This window comes from Mya arenaria, chromosome 7 (genome assembly GCF_026914265.1).
Source record: "Mya arenaria isolate MELC-2E11 chromosome 7, ASM2691426v1".
In the NCBI taxonomy this organism is placed as follows: domain Eukaryota; kingdom Metazoa; phylum Mollusca; class Bivalvia; order Myida; family Myidae; genus Mya; species Mya arenaria.
Genome location: NC_069128.1, coordinates 16,726,883 through 16,741,443, shown reverse-complemented (window position 1 = coordinate 16,741,443; position 14,561 = coordinate 16,726,883). Strand labels below are relative to the sequence as shown.

General features: G+C 33.9%; 1 pseudogene; it reads right to left on the bottom strand.

Moving 5' to 3' along the window:
• Positions 1–12,778: 12,778 nt before the first annotated feature.
• LOC128240959 (uncharacterized) lies at positions 12,779–13,740 on the bottom strand (annotated as a pseudogene).
• Between the last annotated feature and the right edge of the window lie 821 nt (positions 13,741–14,561).

The window sequence follows — 14,561 nt, the reverse complement described above, 5'->3', positions numbered from 1 at the left end:
CAAATATCATTTTAATTGTCAAAAAAAGAAGAAACGGTATGAAAATTTATTAATGCGCGCACAACATTATAACGTTAGATAACAAACAATTGAGTTAAGATGACTTGCAAATCACAAACTGAATCGAAAGTGTTATAAGCATATTTAAACTAGCTGTTTCATATTTTGACGAATCAAACAAATTGTTCGAATTCAAAATAATCAATATTACTTCATGGCACTACCAATTCCAAAAAGCGATCATACTTCACGATCGTTGATGAAGAGTCCCTACATTGATATGACGACGGTTTAACTAACTTTCATAAATACTTGCCCATAGCATTTGTCTGCTAACAATTCACGACATTCTTGGAAGACGGAACGTACTTTACAACAGTTGATAAGAGAATCCCTCCACGGTCTAACTAATGTCATAAACACCAGCTCATAGCATTGTCTGCTTAAAATTCGTGACATGAAGACGGAACACAGATTAAGGTAACTAAATTGTACAGCTTTTCAGACGGATAATAGATAAAGTAACGGAATTGTAATTTATATTCAGACGGAACACAGTTAAAGGTAACATAAGTGTAATTTATTTGCAGTCGGAACACAGATAAGGTAACTACATTGTAGCTTATATTAAGACGGAACATAGATAAAGGTAACAAAGTTGGTTTAAACAATATTTATTTCAATATAATATTTACAATTAGTTTAGTTCAACAAATTTGAGCATAATCAACGTTAACAAAGACCAAATATGTAATGCATTAAAATATAGGCCATGTAAATTATGCACAAAACAATAGTTTAAACAGAATTAAGAAGAAAGTCTTAAGGCTTATACTATGTTTCCCTTCAGTTAGTCATTCACACTGCTTAGGCTAGTGCGCAAGTTGCGGTGACTCCAAAAATATAATCTTAGTCATATGGTGTAAATTTTGGTATGTAAAAATCAAGTTGTTTTAGTCTGTAATCAGTTAGTTAGAAGGAAGAAAGGCTAAAGGTAGAAGACAATGAAGCTGAAATAAGGGGGTCGGTACAGGCACTGGTCAGATCAGGATCGGGATAAGGTTTGTAAGAATGTGTACTTAAAAACGTTTAGATTGACCTATATAGTTCTGGACGTTATCAAAGATAAGTTTGTTCGTTTGATATGAGGCTACCTTCGATCCAAAGAGTAACAGTTGGAGAGAAAACTGAAAAACGGTGGATGACTGACCAATGAGATTATTTCTCTGAACGTTATGTAATGGACAGGTGAAGAAACAGTGGAAGGTGTCCTCAATTTCACCGCATTGACAATTAGGACAGTTGACAATATCATTTTTAGAATAGATGTTCATTAAGATTTCATTCGTGCATACGCAACCTCGCACGATTTGCGGAACTTGTTTATGTTCTTTATTAAGATTGTATTTGAAAAAAGGCACGGTTGGCGATGAACGAATTTCTTCCGGGAGTGCGTTCCATGTGGATATAGTTGATGGCATAAATGAACTCATCAACAACTGTGATTTGCATGAAATGTTCCGAAGGTTGGCTGCATTTCAAATGTTATGCGAAGTAGTATAGCCAACTCTTGTTGGAATCAGTGAAGTTAGATATGCTGGTGCAAAGGAGTGAAACATCTTGTTAAATAGGATAAGTTTATGTTTACGTCGCCTTTCTTTGAGTGGTTCGATTCCAGGTTCAACATAAAGATTGGTCAAAGATACTACTCGAGTTGCACCAGATATAATTCTGGCCGCCTCATGCTGTACTTTTTCTAAGTCTTCCTCATCAGCTTGCATCAGATTATTCCAGACAACATCGTCATATTTTAACAAAGGCCTAATATATGTGAAATACTGAACCTCAAGCGATTTACGATCAAGAACGTATTTGAATGATCGCATAGAGTGAATTCGCTGCCAAGACTTAGACTTCTGTTTGACTGATTGAATATGATCGTGTCAGGAGTAGGTGCTAGAAAGTGTTTATCAGTTGTAACTTCGGATATGTGGGTATTATTCATCAACGTTGAGGGATGCACATGCCTTTCTAGACTTTCTAGTTAATAGAAGCGATTTGTTTTTTTAAGGATTGAAAGTAACAGTGGTTTCCAAAAGTCGGAGGTGGGAATGTTTTGATTCATTGAGCCGTGTAGTAAGTTTTGCGTAATGTGACTGCTTGGCAGTTCGAACAAGGATGGTAACACGATTTCGTATCCGATAAGATATACACCATTGGTGGTAAGAACATTCTAGTATATTCAATCTATACACATATTACAGCATTTACACTGCACGAATAGTTGGGCTGAACATAGATGAAGGTTACTAATTTGTACACATATTAAGACGGAACATCGGTCAAAATAACCAAGTTCATATTCAGACGAAACAAAGGGAACCAAATGAAAGCTTATATTCAGACAGATTTAGATAAAGGTAATTTTAGTGTAGATAACATTAAGACGGAACATATATGAAGGTAAAGAAATATGTAGCCAATATTTAGAAATTCGTCAAAAATACAATAAACGCTACAGTGAAAACCAAAAGTACAAATAAGGAATACAAACAAAATGAATCCATTGAATATTCAACGCAATGCTTTTAGGGTTCTTTTGCGTTTTAACATTTCTCTTTCTCCAAATATACATTTAAAAAGACATTGAATATCAAAACTGTATAAACAGTTCAATAATACAACCTAACTCAAGGGTAAAGCAGTGAAAAAGTGGCTACCCGATTTGTATGTATGCAGCTTTTCCTTGTTCTTTGAAAGAGCCATTTTTTATTTTATTTTTATAATTCGTTTATATGTGTTGGCATTGTCTTCATATATAATTCACTGATTAACTGTTCGCCAAAAAGATGCAGATTTAACCAGCTGCAGTAACATCCTTAACGCGCATTTAACATATAATTACTATCTTGCTATCTGTATTAAGTAGTTTATACTATGCGAAAATCAGTCATTTTGATGTATTTTATTTGTCCAAATGCTTAATTCGGCCAGGTGATACAATCTTAAAAAATGAATACACTAATTTAAGAAATTGCTTTCAACGGTATTTTAGCGCGTATTTTAATTGCCTATTTAAAAGGCTCAAATTATTACAAAAAGATATGGTCGCTCTTTCCTCAACAGGACTTATTTAAGCTACCAACTTGACATTTATTATCTAAATTATATCTAACCGCACCAAAAGCGTGGCAAGGCATGGGGCATAATTGTATACTTGGGATTTACATTATAAAGCTCAAAAACAATCTCGAGTAGGTGACTGAACATAACCTTGTAAAACGAAACATGAGAGCAATAATAATTACATTGCTTTCAATGTTATTCTTAAAGTGACAGTCGTATTTAATGTCGTATCAATGCATACACATGTATGACAAACATAACTTTGAGAGATAAACCTACTACTTACTAAAACATGTATTTATGGAAAATATTAACTAGTGATAACATTATTGAAACCGACGTGTATTTAATAGCTAAAACGCACAAATATTAAATGACTGGTGTATCGTAAAAGATTAACAGTGGTCAACTATCGCCTCATAAAGTAGAGATGATGAGCTTTCTGTACCTTTCTTTCAAATTAAACATATTATCCTTCATAAGAACAATTGTTTTCAATATTTATTTATCCTTTTCGGTAAATGAAATCAATGGGGTTAATTGTTGTACATATAATTTTGGAGTAAAAGTGCATCTTTAAAGCCTTTGCAGACATGGTATCGATATGTAGGCTTAAAATTGTAATGTCTAGCTAATTGTATCGTATAAAAAGAAATACCTATTGCAAAGGTTAAATAATTATATTTAAACCAAAAAGTATGTCTGATTTCATAATTTGAAAGCATAATGTACAAGAATCATATTGCCGAAAATGCATACAGAATTAAGATTGTTTAAATAAATAATGTTATTATACAAAACAAAATAGTGTGGAGAAGGCCAAGTATTTTGATATTTTAACAAAAGTAATTTTAGATTTATTTTTGAAAAAGTTTATTTTGCAAAAAATCTCCCTTTGTTGATTTTATTGGTATGAAGGTGAGGAATATTTTCTCACAGAAATGTTCAAATTTTCTGGCATCTAAACGAAAATCTCGTAAGTCAATTTAAATAATGTAAGTGCTTAACTGCTTAAGACCACCTAACATGTATTTAATATTTTCATTTAATTCAAAATAAACATGAAGAGTATTTTAAAATAATGACTAAAATTTACGTCCTGTTTATGCATGCTGATATTTTCAATAGACAAGAATTCATAACAAAATTTCAGTCATGATATTTTAGAAAGTGTTTAACATTTGGATGTTAAAAAAGTGTAGAACTTCTTATTTGAAGTCAAACCTTTTGGAAACGAAATCAATTATTTTTATGTATTCCTTTTAAAAAAAAAGTTTCAACTTTCCACTGTACCACACATAAGCAAGCTGATGTATCGTTTTTGCAAAATAATGTACCTTAACATGACATATAAATTGACTTTACAATGAATGTATGTTTAGGTCTTTAAAACCTACTTATATAAGTAGTAAAGATTCTTATGCACTATTTTTCTTCCCATGCCAAATAAGCATGTTTTTGTTAAGGTATTTACCAAAACAAACAAGCACATTTATGAAGCACATGTATGTACTTTCTGTTAAGTCTTAAAGGTACACACACTTTCGCAAGTCATAATACTGACACCACTGCTGGATACAGTTGGCAAGGTGACACTATTACCATCATGCTAATATGTTACCATGTTAAGATGAAATTTATTTTGTGGTATTATGAAATGCCCTAAATAGTACTTCATCGTTATGGGAAACGTATTTCAGTGTATGCCATTGGACAGGTGTCTAATACTTGCGGGAGTACAAATAATTATTTTCGTCTGGTGAAATTATGGAGATCAAAAAGAAAAAAGTTTAATACGTATGGCAGTATAAAACATAATCAAAAGGAAGATCAAAATGTTTATCCGTCAAAACGGTTAACGCCAATTTAGTTAATTTTTTGACAAATGCCCGAGAGTATCTTCAAACTGGTACTTAAATGTGCCTAAGATATTATGTCCAGAATATTAGTAGAAGTTATGACGAGTAGTGGATTAACAATGATACAAGTTCAAAATGACAAACAGTCAAAGCCTTTGAGTACTAAAGAAATCAAAGTGATCAGTGGCAGCTACATGGCTAGTTTTCGAACGTTTGAAAGATAGTATGTCCATACATATTTTGAAAGTTATAGATTTGACAAGACCAGTCTTAGGATATTTGTTAAATTGCCTGCTCTTGACCATATTTCACGTTTGACGTTAGCGCTACGAAAGTCACTATAACAAATATTTCTATCATTACCCGTGTTTCTTCCATGAAAAAATGTTCTCGTTGCACTCAGAAGAAGTGTTCACGTGGTACATTGTTTAAATACCAAACACTAAAACTTTGCAGCGCCTGGTGAGACGGTATGTATTTTTTGCTCATTTTCTCTCCATATTTAAACAATTAAATCACCTGACAACGACCATGTTCCAGCGCCCAATTTTCTCTGTAATTTGGTACCTTCATTTCTCTCAATGCGTGCCACAAGTTTTCAAACGAAGCGAAATGTGCTGCGGAAATTTTTTAACCAAGCATGAAATGTTTTGTTTTCTTCTAATTTTCGTCCTTATTATACACACTTTCGTTAACAGATCTCTTTATAAGCATTGCATGTACACCTATCGATATGCCCTTAGTAATGTTTCCGTAGCAACGCACACATTTTGCGGAAATAATGCTACAAGCATTTTTCTAACCAAGCACTTACGGAATATTATTCGAACCAAGCACTTCATAATTTAATTTGTGTATTTCTTTTTCAAGCTAATAAACAAACCGTTATACAACTATAAACGCTCACTACTCCTGTAACGTAGTACTATAGAGCTTGTATATTCTTATTAAGTATTAGACCATTTAATTTCAATAATATTATTATAGAACAGTCCGGGCATCGATATTTTTATGGAAGAAAATCCAATTTAAAAACTAATAACCCGATTTCTCCACTCCGATTTTTATGAAAATTATGAACTATTTTAACACTTTCCAATATATTGATTTGAAGTTATATAAAAGATTTATCAGGAAATGTTTCTGCAATGACTGTACCCTGTTGGCGATATTTTGTTTTCATATATACATTAAGTAAAGTAGAATGGTCATTTCCTGGTATACGTCAATTAGTACTATTTTGTTGTGATCATTTATTTAAACTCATATATAAACTCATGTATTTGCAATTGACTGGTATCATCCATTTGATTCATTAACAAGGAAAGGTTGCCAGGCCGGAAAAAAATGGAATTTCTCAACAGACAAAAACGCTTCTCTAAAGAGCACGCTGGGTGTACGATAGGAGAAAGCCCGTAGAAATGATTCAAAAATGCTTACTACAAAACGGATGGGCTTGGAATAAATCGAGTAACCATAATATTCATTCATTGTGAAGTGTACTAAACTTCAGTGTACATTGTATCCATACTGCGTACAATGTTTTTGCAAATGATAACGTTTAAAAAATAACCAGCATACATTTTGTTATTCATTTCAGCTCTTTACATTGTATGCGTCTGACAAATTGTCTTTGGTTGATCTGCCTACCTTAAACTATTGTATTTTGTAGCATCAAAACTATATTTATTAACAGTTGGCTTATACAGTTTTTATATTTAAAAGTATTTGGTTCGGGAAATGACTGAGGAACTATAATCAATTCGAATTAATGTATATTATCTTTATGAGAAAAGCATGCAGTGTGAAAACAACACACATAATAACCTACCAATATGAGTGTATGTATTTGATATGTATATACTTTGTATAAAACATTGTTCAAAAAGAGCATGCTATATTAATATAATAAATATTGTATAATTGTGTTTGGACTTATGCAATAACAAACAACCATGAACATATCACAACAACAAAACACAAATCGAGTACTGTATAATCAACATATTCATTAGAAATGGAAAAAAATCACTAATATTTTCACAGATTTATTTAACAACCTACTTGGATTAAAATTCTATCATCGCAAGCCGATGATTACACTAGTCCGTTTGAGATATATAGAAATCAGGGTCACATGTGTGTATGTACGCTGCCGTAACATATAATACTAAAGGTGTCTTGAGAGTATTTTGAACGACGACGATAGGGACTCTAGTGCTATCACAATTTATCTACTATTACATAAAAACATAGACGAGATGATAATCACAGATATTCGTTACAAAATTAGCAATGTATTGCACATTTGGGGCTTAAAAGTTCTAATTGAACGCAGTATATTATTGAAGAACAACTTAATTTATTTGTCAACTTTGCTCCCCACCGTATCGGACATAAAATGTACATACCTTTTTAGTGATATTTAATTGCCTTAATGTAGATACTTTAAAAAAACAACATTGCTTTTAATTTGAAATACAACCCAAATTGACCAATATTCTTACAAAATAACAATTTGTTAAATGTTTCCGAAATTGAGACCTGGCTAAAGCAAAAAATGACTCAAATCGTTTCAACAATAAACCCTCTATCGACACACAGAACATGCACTAACTTGAAAAAATACAGTTTGAGCCCAATATACAAAAATGATATGCTTCAATTACTAAAAATCGTACTTCAAGGTTACACAATTCCAAAGTTAAGAATAATAGCTGCTCTCCGGCCTAAGCAAAAAAAAATGATAAAATATATTATTTAAATCATAAGACTATTTATTATAAAATTGCACTTCCGATGCCGAGCAAGGCAACAAATAAAATGTATAATAGGACATAAACAATAAAATCACTACAAAACATTTGTGACAAGTAAATCACATATCTTTGTAAAATGTATACGTTGACTTCAGGGTTCCGGAAAATGAATTTAAAACCAAGTTTGTTAAGTTAAAAGGAACGTTTTAAATATTTGCCTAAGCAGATTTGTACCATGGCAAAAGCGCAAACTGTAAATTGAAATTGAACTACGTTTTTTTTTTTAAGTGTTTATTTCTCAAATGTATAATTTTTACTAAAGAACAAATATTAAAATGACAACTAGTTGACTCATTCACTTATTGGCGCACTCCTGAACCCTTCTATGATAGCTCAGACCGAAACGTGAACGTATCCTTCACCTAAGCTACGTTTGCACATGTTATCACCTCGGTGGGATGACAGATGGAACTCTAGATCTCGTCAAATGTGGTATTTAGCACCACAATTGTGACATTCAATCTGGGCTTCTGTATGTACCATTACCCGATGGTTTAACAAATTGCCATTGGTGGCCAATGTGCACTGGCACTGCATTCCCTCACCATGGGCACATCCCCTGAAAAATGATTTAATAACTATTTTAAGAGTATTTAAATCTTGTATTTGCATATAGAAACATATTAAATATTTCTAAACATTTAAGGTAATATTTCATATTAATACATTATCATAAAAGCAAAGATTTGAAATACGGCAATCTGAAACAGATAATTTACCTGTGGCGTTTCAAATGACTCTGGCTAAAGAACATAAGCCCGTAGCATCTGTATGGTGCTGAGCCTGAATGATTTCGTTCATGTCTACTCAATGCGGCTTTGGTTTTGTATGATTTCTCACAATGTCGGCACAACATAGCCAACAACACAATAAATGTAATGTAGTGCTTGGTTTGAATAATATTTCGTAAGTGCTTGGTTCGAAAATGGTTTAAGGTTGCTATGGAAGCAAAACTTATTGATATCTGTACATGCAATGTTTTATAAAAAGCTATGTAAACGAAATTGCGAAACATAAGGATGAAATTTAGAAAAAAATGGATAGTTCATGCTCGGTTCAAAGATTTTCGCAGCACCTCTATTGAAACTTCTGACACGCATTCCATGTAAACTAATGAACTGTTTGACAAAATGAAGGTACCAAGTCACAGGGGTGCAATAAGGCGCTTGAACATGGTCGATGTTAGGAAATGTAATTGTTTAATTGTGGGGAGTAAATAAACAAAAATACATACCGTCTCAACGCCACTGCCATTTTAGTGCTTGGTATCAAAACTATGTACTACGTGCTTACCGCCTCTGGCGCTGGTAATAAGTATACTCCCTCGTTTTATTGTCTACACTACATTTATGAAATAATCTCTGAAATATTATCTCTAATATTGATTGAGCCTTGACAGCCGTTTCCAGCAGTACTTTCAGAAATATGGTTAATCAGAAATATTGATGATTATTATTTGTCGATGATGGTGCGATTGTTGATAAGGTGACTAGCGCGTGTCATTATCTAACACAATAACCGAAATTAAGGCTTGACCTTCCTGTACAGATTGTCTAATGGTCAAAAAGCAACTCACAATTAACCGAATTAGTGTTTTTATTTAGAAGGTTTACGAAGTGACAAGTCTTGAATTATGATATAGATGTCGGTAAATAAATTTAAGATATGCACAATATGTATACGCCGTTCATTTAATAAATTTAGCTAAACAGAAAATGTTGTTGATCGATTCATTTAATTAGACAAGAGATTACCAATTTGTACCTAGGATTTTATTTCGGGCACAATAAACAAAACGCACCGACTTCGCCTTTCAGCGGTTCTAAATGTTTTAAAATAAAATCGGAAATATTTAATTATTCTTAATACTATTTTGTTCATTTAATGAAAGTTAAAATATGTATGTCTATGCTCTTGAATGTCCCAAAAAAGCAATGTATTAAACTAGGTTGTACTAAATTAAATAAAAAAAGTTGATAGTATTCATAAAATGTCAATTAGATTGTTGAAAAAAAAGCAGGAAAAGGACATTATAGCAGCAGTGATTATGCGAATGAACGTACCTAAAGTAGGTTTTCTTATGACATATAGCACAAAGACAACGTGAACAAAACAATTGAATTGAATTCAGCAGAAGTCGATCCATTTAAAGATTAATAGGTAATACGTAAAAAAACTGGCACATAACACATTTTAATTTGAGTTTTGACGGATTGGAAATTGAGAACACTTCATTTATTGTTCGTTTTTTATTGTTCATTTCAATGGTTGAGGTGATTATCAATCACAATCTTCGTTACTGATTTTAAGCACATTGTAATTGGCGTATCAAAATGTTATACACGTAAAACAATACAACTCCACCATTTCGTATCATGAAAAGTCAAAAGTTAAAATAATAATTACGTTGTGTGCCCATTTCCGACTTATACTCCGATTTGACTTCGACTTTAAGAATATCAGACAAGCATTCTTAAAAATAACTTAACATGTGAATTTAAAAGTCTACAGTATTTTTTTGGGACAAAAAAGTGAACCTCTTGGGTGCAAGGTCAGACTGCTGGAAGAGTAAACACAGATTTTGGAACACGCCCACATACCACAGAATATAGGTCACAACTTTAAAGTACCCGGTTTGTCCAAAAATGTTAGAAAACCTGTTTCCGGACTGGGTCTTGTACTCACTAGAGTGTAATGGCTGAGTACTACCTAGTAGTTGCAATAGTGGACATGCCCACGTACAACATTATGTCACCGCATTGGGAACACTTATTTACTGGTTTAAAGCACTAGAAAATTTGGGCAGAACATGATAAAATAACCGTACTCCTGTTTGGTCTGTTAACTCCCTAGAGGGAATAGGCTACGTACCACCTAGTAGTTGTTGTAGGTGAAGCGTACAGCTACCACCCTATATAGGTCGATCCTCTAAAAACGTAGTTTAAATCACTCGCAAATTTGGGATAGAAAACCAGTTGTCTTGCTATGTCTCGTTCTCACCGATTTAAAGCAGACGTAGTCCAATCTAGTAGATGAAATACAGGATACACCGAATTACCACCCAAAATAGCTTATCACTCTGGAAAAACTCGTAAACACTATTGAAGCACTCTCAAGGTTTGACCAAAGAAGATAGACATTCCGATTCCCTGTTGGGTCTAGTACCCACTAGAGAGAAGTAGGCGTTGCACCACCTTGTAGGTATTGGATTGGAAACGCCTACCTACCACCTCATACATGTAAACACTCTAGTAAAACTCGTGTGTTTGTTTTCTAAACAAATGCAAAAAAGAAAGAAAACCCAAAACAATTCCGATTGGGTTTGATTCTAGTTTGAGTCAGGCAGGTGGAGTACCACCAAGTAGGTTTGGTATTGGACTCGCCAACCTACAACCCAGGTTAATTCACCGTCTTAAGAAAAATCGTCAACTCGATTTAAACACATGCAAAATCGAATCCGAAACGATTGGATATATATATATATATTTTGACGGAGTATGGTACAAATTAAAGGGAGGTAGGAGGTGTACCCAGTTCACTGAGAAATCATTATTTAAGTATACATACCCATCAACGATGTGATACATTTAAAAATTCTGCAAACAATTTAAACAAATTGAATCAAAATGAAGGCAAAGTCATCACCAAACAACCGTTTATGAGAGGTTCCGCCCTATTTACCATATTTCAATGACTTTCTATCGTAATTTCAATTAAATACTGTAAAGCCACACGTTCAGTGTGGAAAAACATTGGCTGAAACATATATCATGTGTTATATAAAGTGAAACATTTTGGCATTACAAATATCATGATATAGTTATGTAAAGTATACACTCCTGTAACTTGAACTAAACGTGTTATGATTTGTATTTTTTTGTTAAAGTAGTAGTTTTGCATTGTAAAATGAGTGTGAACTTTTTTGGTTGTATTTCTTTAAGCAATTAAATGCTACCAGTTGTATGAATAATAATGAAATAATGTTAAATGTTATTAATTTGTATAAATGCATCGGCAAAAACATGCTCTGCTCCTCTTCCTCTTCCTCCTTCTTCTGCGCCTCCTCCTCCTCCTCCATCTCCTCTGCCTCTTCCTTCCCTCCCCTCCTCCGCCTCCACCTCCTCCACCTCCTCAGCCTCTTCCTTCTCCTTTTCCTCCTCCTCCTCCTCCTCCTCCTCTTCGTCGTCGTCGTCCTCCTCCTCCTCCTCGTTATAATATTGAAATGATTCACAGTGACGACTAGTTGTATTTATTTGGCATTTATATTTGAAATATTATATATATATATATATATATATAAGGGCCGCGTCGCGACAAAACCTGTCTTAATGACCAAAATATCGATTTTAAGTTTTTTACATTTTTATATAGATGTGTTTATAACAATAAAAAATATGAAATTTTATTTTTGATAGCTTGTAAACTTTTTGAGATTTTCCACTTTAAGTGACACAGGGGTAAACGTCGATTTTTTGAAAACGCGTGACGTTATGACGTGTGAAATACCAACAACTAACGTAAATACTTTGTGATAATGAAGCGAACACCTGTCTTCATGAGTAAATATTCATACGAATATTACTGACATAGACCGTTTCAATTGTTTTAATTTCAATTTTAATTTCGTTGCTTAGCAACATAAGAACATTTAAGAATAACATGAAACGTAGCATTCGAATGCAAAAAAACGGCATTTAAAAAAAAAAATCAACAACTTTATTTCATTTCAATATCACTTTATTAGAGTTATTGTCTTAAATATATATGCAAACATTCGTTGTACTGTGCCTTGGCTGTTATATATTTGTTTTACTTGCAAACTAATTCATCATTAATATGGTGCATACATTACTATGTATAACTTGCAATACTGATATGTTGCTCAGCAAAGAGCAATGTAAGTCTTGTATCTACAAAAGATGTCGTGAATTTACATTAACAATAGAACAATCACCGGCCACAAGGCAAACATAGCTATAAAGTGTTTGGAACGGGGCATAAAATGTCCTGGTACGGAGGTCGAACGTATGGTCGGACGCATTTATATAAGGATTCTTGTCGGGGATGGCTAAATCCTGCAGCTTGAACAACATCCGGTCGGGCTTGGGTCTCGAACCGGAAGGCAGGATCCTTAAGAATGTTCAGCGTGTCCTCCTCTGCATCTCGCGACGTTCTTACTACAACGACACCAGGCTCAGTGGACGAAAATCGAACGTACTGGTACTTCCTGAAATTTAATCATGCATGACACTTGATTAACAAGCGATTTTCATTAATAAATAAACGGTGATTGGCTACTCATTACATACTGTAACATTTGCGGTAATTATTTATACATGGGTGTTTATTCAATCGTAAAACCAAAGTCATTATGTAGAAGGTATGGGATTGTTATGAGTTATAATTGAACGTGACGTTACCTTATTCCATTGAGTGCATTGAAATGATCGCCAAGAAAGCCCTTCCAGTTTCTCCAAGACCATGCTGGATAACGAACCGCTGTGTTAGAATATGAGGATTTGTTCACAACGTCCTCCAGCTGATCCAGGCTTTCACAGTCCGTTCTCCTGTACAATCGCTTCACATTTCCAAACCCACTATCCACGAGTCATTTTGCGTGTCCTGCAAGAGTTCGATAAACGGATTTATTAATTAAGAGCATGTGTATTTTGCACGATGTTAAAGTAGCAGTAACAAAAATACGATGTTGTAATAGCAGCAGGAGAATAAAATCTTAATATAAGCAAATGTAAATATACATCTACATATGCGTATTCAATGAAATCGTTATATGTTTATGTATAGAAATATGCATATATATTTATCATAATGACTTAGAAAGACAAACCTGGTATTTGCATCAGATACTCAATGGTACTGTGCTGTCCGGTCATGACTCTCCACATGAAGTAGCCCACGAGAAACTTATTCTTATTCTGACCTGTAATGCGAAAATATACATGAATTTGTGTAATTTATTTCCTGTAGAAAATGTATCGCCACTTTACGCGCAAAATAAAGGAGAAACACACGTAAACGCACACACGCACAAAACTACAAAGGTGCGACATTGTAAATGTTACGGACAATTATTAATAGAAAAAGGAGGGATGGCGCAGAGTTAGAGTGTCTGTTTTACGACAAAGAGGTGCAAAGTTCAATCCCCAGTCGGGAAACATTCTTGTGACCACTCATATTGACACACAGTACTGGGGAGATCAAGCAAGGACATTGACTCGAGAGTTACTCTATCAGCTTTTTTTATTTACCTTGGATATAACTCACTTTTATCAGAAATTGACATTATCTTATAAAAATAGGTGAGAATGGCAGATGCAATTATTTGTGATTTAAGTAAGTACGCACATCATGATTTATGTGCATGAATAAAACAATAACGGTGGGTGGTCTAGTGGATAGTTGTGCACCTCTTACCTCAAAGATCATGGGTTCGATCCACTACACGGGTACTTTCTAATTGCTTCTCGAGAACAGGAAATTGATGCGGCAGTTATTCATATTATCATCACAAAAAATACTTTGGCATACAAAAATGATACTTTGTATTTTACCTGTTGTGCCTTCGTTATATGAGCGCTGTATGCATCCGCCGCTTCTATTTTGTCGTCTTCCTCGACAGCGTCCATCACGCGTTTCCTGATTTTTTCGCATGTAGCACAGACGTCGTCACGCGGAGATGCGATTTTGATGTGGGGTACACATGTCGACCAAATTGTCTTGAAGACGGTCAGCTTCA